The sequence below is a fragment of the Ursus arctos genome, unplaced genomic scaffold (genome assembly GCF_023065955.2).
Source record: "Ursus arctos isolate Adak ecotype North America unplaced genomic scaffold, UrsArc2.0 scaffold_27, whole genome shotgun sequence".
Classification (NCBI taxonomy): domain Eukaryota; kingdom Metazoa; phylum Chordata; class Mammalia; order Carnivora; family Ursidae; genus Ursus; species Ursus arctos.
The window spans coordinates 2121361-2126972 of NW_026622952.1; the positions used below are offsets into that span (position 1 = coordinate 2121361).

Genomic DNA, 5612 nt, shown 5'->3' on the forward strand with positions numbered 1-5612 from the left:
GTGAGTGGAGCCGGGCTCCCTTCCCCTCCCCCGCGGCGCGTCACCGCCGCGCCCCCCGCCCTCCGCGAGCCCCCGGCCCCGAGCCCGGAGCCCCCGCGGGAAGGCTGGGCGGGCCGGGGCTCCGGGCGCTGGTGGTGGCCGTGGGTCTCGCCGCCCCCGCCTGGAAGTCCACGTGGGTGTAGCTGTGGTGTGCCAAAACCGGGCGAGAAGTAGCGGGGACAGGTCATTACCCGGGAGTTCCGTGCCTCTTCCCGCCCCACTTCGGCGCGCCCGGGCGTGACTCAAAGCGTGGGAGGGGGGAATGTGCATTGTCCCACGAATCGGGATTAAGCTGGGAAACACGAAGATTTTTTTTTCGTAACGAGGACATAGAGTTACTTTTAATACTTACTTTGATACTTAAGGAAGCGTATGCTCTCCAAATTGTCTTTCCATTTCCTGTCATAATAAATACTGCGTGCCTGAGACTGTTGTGTTTTAAAACCTGGATGTGCCCAGGATGCTGCAATATTGTCAGTTGAAGTGATATTTGTGTCTTAAACAAAAAAATGTACGTGTATAGGGACTTGAAAATATATTTTCTAGCATGAGACAGGTAATGAATTTATGCCGGATTTCAGCATCAGTGTTGAAGTAATCAGATTTCAGTGGTTGGTAGCAACCTTGGGAATAAATGGTCACTTGTCCACGTGCTTGAGGACTTAACTGTTTATGTCGAGCTAGTTCTCTAGGGTCAGCTGACTGCTAATTATAATTCATCCTAGACCTTGTAGAAGTTGTAGTCTTAATTAATAAGCAGAGGTAAGAGCTAACGTTTAACCCAAGTCCCTTAGCAAGTTTTCTCTGCCTTTTTTTGTGGGTCATTCTGTTAAAATTAAGCACACCTTTGTCTGAAGAGCATTACTTGGGTCAATAAGGTACTAGCTTTATTTACAGTATTAGTACGTTAGTTTTTATGTATTATATATACATTATGCTATATTTGCCTTATAATCATTTAGTTTAACTCTGAAGTTGGAAAATTAGGAATGATAATAAAGGGTAATGTTGAGTACTGACTGTTTGCCAGGCCTGTGCCAAATGGTACATGCTTTATCTCATTTAATCTTCTGGGATAACTTTTGCATAAGCATAAGTTGCTCAAAAATTTTTGAATACATGGGTTTGATTTGAATAGGTCCAAATGTGGAGTATGTACATTAATTACTTCTGTTTCTGCTTTTGTAAAAAAGGGTGTTGGCAATATAAAATGACTCAGACTAAATTAATGTGTTTTTCAAGTTGGAAGATGGGTTTAAAATTGCATAGAACTGCAGTTAGTCTCTTTATTTGGGTATTCAGTAGTTTCTAAAGCACTGTGTCTCATTTATCCAAGTTCCCGTGACACGCCATCATCACCCAATGAACAGGCTATTCTTGGACATTGGAAGAAGGTAAACGTTGGGGAAGCCTAATGGCCTTCTGAAAGGCCCCCTCCCACCATATTTTTTCTAAGTGGCATTCCTAACTAGGAGTTGACAAATGACAATGAAACAGGAAGAGTAATTTTCCAATACCAAACCAAGGAAATAAAAATCAGTGGATTGGTTATTACTTTGTTGATGAGTCTAACATTCGTGGGTATATGAATGTTAAGAATGTTAGATTATCTGCATTGTAGGGTCTCTACCTGATTTTTCATTTTGCCTTTAAATATCATAAGTAGTTTGGAGTCCAGTACATTGTGCATTAAGAAGTTAACATTTTTGATTGGATTTAATTGAGTAGTTTTGACTTCCTTGATCAAGAAGTTTATTTTGACTGTGTTTCCAAAAATACAGTGTAATGATTTGTGTAGGCATAACAATGATGAGAATGATGGTGAGGACTAACAGTTTGCATCTTGTGAGAGTAGAAGTAGTTGAAAAGGACTGGAGAGGACAAGGGAGATCCTTGGAAATGCGTCTTATTTATGATAAGAGCATATTGGACTTAACCTGTCTCCTGATTCTAGTGGCCCGTCATTGGAGAGGAAGAGATTGGGAATGCTTTGCCAGTCAGTGTTTATAAGAGGACTCCTTTACCGCCAGGCCTACTGTTTGGGGAGGGGATAAGTGGAGAGTTGTCTTCAATGGAAGGATATAAGAAGGAAAAAATGCACATATTTTCTTTTGGAGGTAATACTTCCACCCATCGTGACTGGCTGGTTTTTGTCATCTTGTCACCACATGCATCTTCAGGCACTTTCCTAGTAGATATTTGGTATTTGTGGGCAGCTGCTAGTAGATCAAGTAAAGGAAGGAAAAAGGGGGTGGATTGGAGGTGGAGACAAAGCTCAAGGGTGTACAACAAAGCACTAATAGGCTTTTCATTTGGGCAAAATTTAGGAACTGGGCCTTCAATGGCCTCTTGTGAAAATCATTCCAGCAGTATTAACTTTATGTGTTTAAAATCTCTTGTATGTTATTTGTATCCAGAAATATGGAGAATGTCTGATGTGTTTTATAAACAATGGAACATTTAGAATACAGTATATGAAAGCTGCTGAATTTTTCATGGCAGCCATTTCTGTATGTTTGTCATTGTTGGAAAGTTAGTGACCATAATGCCAGCATTGGCTTCTGTTTCTAAGGCATTTAAGCAGTGTCGTTTCATCGTTCGGGAAGACAAGCTCTTCTCATTCCTTCAAAACTTGGCCCTCACGTGGAGTGCCCTTTAAACTCCAGAGTGCAGGGATCTTTTCTGTCACTCATTGCCGTATCTCCAGAGCCTAGAACAGAGCCTGACATATGGAAGGTACTCAGTGACTATGTGGAATGAACAAAAGTACATTGGAATTCTCTTTTCTTTTCAGTACTGAAGATCCCACTTAACTTTAGGGGCTGGGCCACTCCAGCTTTGCCATCTCCACAGAATCTGCAGCCCACAATAAGCCCTTTGAATGTTAGATGTTTATGCCACATACTTGGGCATTTAATCCTTTATGGCTTTCTACTATTACATAAGCATTTCCTTGTTTGTTTTGTTTCCCCACCTAAAGTAGAGGCTACTCAAGGGCAGAGAATATCTATTTATAAGGTACTATGTTTCCTTCTTTATCCAGAATAATAATATATGCACAGTAGGTTTGTATTTACTTACTGAGTGAATATTAAATACCATAGGGGAGTTGTCAGAGATACTGAAACTGTGGTTCCAGTCTTCAAGTAGGTAGTATTTTAGAAGGCAGTGTGCATACGTGTGAAACAGTATGAGAATTTGTAGCTAAATGAAACAACGTAATAATAAGAGCTAACATTTATGTAGTGCTTAAAATGTGCCAGATACTGTTCCAGGAGCCTTTGCATGTTAATTTATATGAATCTCATAACAATCTTTTGAAGTAATAGGTTCAGTTAGAATCCCCTTTTTAAAATGAAGAAACTGAAGCACAGCAGGGTAATTAAGTCACTTGCCCAAGATCACAATGCAAATAGTAAGTAGGGAGACTGGCTATGAACCCAGGTGGTCTGGCCCCCCAGTCAAGTCGTTTCTGTGGGAAATTTACTTTATCAAAGAAGAGAGATCTAAAAGTTGACACTACTTTTTCGACTGTAAAAGGCTCTTTTTCAGATTTCAAAGTAGCATAAAAGATTGCAATGACTGTGCTGCAGAAACAATGCTGTGGATTTTCCAAATACAAGTGGTTGACAAATGGTTACAGGGCAGTGTGTTTTGAAATGACTAAAGGCAAGGGGAGAGAAACTGAATTTTGAATCTCAGAGCTGAAAGAGGATTATAACTTTTCGCAGGCATTGAATTCTCGGACGGTGATTCAGCAGGACATAGGACAATGACTGTTTAAGTTATTAATTTAGGGTCAAAAAATTTCCGTGAAATATAATATTGAATGATACGTGATGTCTTACTGCTTTTCTTTTTTAAACACTTACAAGATTTCATCCCTAGTGGTAGTAATTTACCAGGAAGTGAGTGTTACTGAAAGTTTCCTATGCACTTCTATCCATTTGCTTTGTCCTTACGTGGAATCTCGATCCACTTTTTCAGCTTGTCTTGGGCAATAGAGAACACTGTTGGGGCCAGGAGGCCTCTTCAAACCAAGAAATATTTCTTTGGTGGAAAAAAATGTAAAATCGTGCTGGTGATTGGGTGACAGACCTGGAGTGAAGTCATTTTGAAGCTGTGTGGAATTGGATGAGGGGCTGAAACAGAAGCCAGCAAGATGAAGAAAAATGGGATTCTCTGAAAGCCCGCTTTTGTGTCCCTTTTGTCAGGAACTGACAGTATTATTTTGGGGGTGTTGGGCATCACCAGAGTCCCTGAACCTAAACGACTCCAGAGATAAGGGAGTACATGCATCAGCACCCCCACTGTCCAGGAATCAGAGGAGGAAGTGCCCTTGAATGAAGCATGGGCCACAAACCTGGTTAGCAGCCAGGGAGGACACACGCTCTGCAGGTATAGTATTCTGTGTTATAGATCCTTTCTGCTGGGCAGGAGGTCATGTTGTTTCTCTCAGGGATAGCCTTATAATTTGAGTCAGTGAAGCAATGACCTGCTGTTGTCATTTTAATATCAGCACATATTATGGGATGGCCCGTCAGAGAAGCACGTTGTAACTATGGATATTGTCATACCCTTGTGTTTTATTTAAACATCCCAGGAAATAATTGGAGTTAAAATAATCTATTTTGAAGTGTTCATCCGATTGGCATGTTAGCTTTAATCTTAATTTCAGGTTCTTCTCGGAATGGGGGCTTTTAGGGAAAGAGAAAGTGAAGCACTGATTCAATTATTTTAGTTCTATCAGTATGGGATAATTTAATAAAATCTCTACTGCCCCATTTGATGAATTTTAGGGTCGAAGAGCTGGATCCTGAATGTGATCCAGTGCTGATCTAGTGCGGTGGTTCTTTAAGTAGGAGTGCACATCAGAATGACCCAGGGTTTATTATGAAAGTAACAGATATCTTAGCCTAACCCTAGAGATTCAGATTCTTTAGAGCTGGGCCTGGGCATCTGTATTTTAAACCATCCTCAAGTGACCCTACTGCCCGCCTCCCCCTGTGAGTACCAGCCTTGTTTATTATAGATGAAAAAATTGGGGCAAAGTCAGATGACTTGCCTAGAGCTGGTTCTAGTACCAAGATTGTATCACCAGATAACATGTAATTTCAGAATTTTATGGCTGGAAGAAATTTTCCAAGTCAATTCAGTAGCTCATTTTAAAGCTTAGTATAAACCATGCTTGTTCATACAATTTCCAAATAATATATGAATGCAGCGAAATTGTGTTTTCTCAAAGCCTGTCTTCTGTCCTGGCCATGGTAAAAATTAAAACATCAATCACCAAAATTACTTTATAATTTTAACAGATGTTTTTGTATTACTTTCAGGAAGCGTCTGTTTTTTGCAGTATTTTTATCGTATACTTTGTGATGCCCTGTTAGAGTTTTTTGAAAATATAGTATATTTAAAGCTGAAGTGAAAGGTTAAAATTTTTTAATTTAAATTACTTATTTTTCAGTCTTAGCTAAAATGTGATACTGTGTGAGAATTTGTGCTGCTTTATTAGAGTTTTGTGTTTTTAAAATCTGGTTGATTTTTAACTTTGGTAAAATTTTTTTTTAAAG

General features: G+C 39.9%; 1 protein-coding gene across 12 annotated transcripts in view; it reads left to right on the top strand.

Annotated features, from left to right (window-relative positions):
• Positions 1-5612, top strand: part of SLC20A2 (solute carrier family 20 member 2) — a 104441-nt gene that overhangs the window by 249 nt on the left and 98580 nt on the right. For 3 of the 12 annotated variants that reach the window (XM_048226211.2, XM_057303524.1, XM_044379300.3), the window contains exon 1: positions 47-4437. The exons of 5 other annotated variants lie outside the window; for them this stretch is intronic. The gene's annotated coding sequence lies outside the window, so the exon portion shown is untranslated. Of the gene's footprint in view, positions 1-46; positions 4438-5612 lie in introns of those variants that run through there. 4 more of the 12 variants (XM_057303522.1, XM_057303523.1, XM_026485653.4 and 1 more) reach the window with 2 other exon arrangements.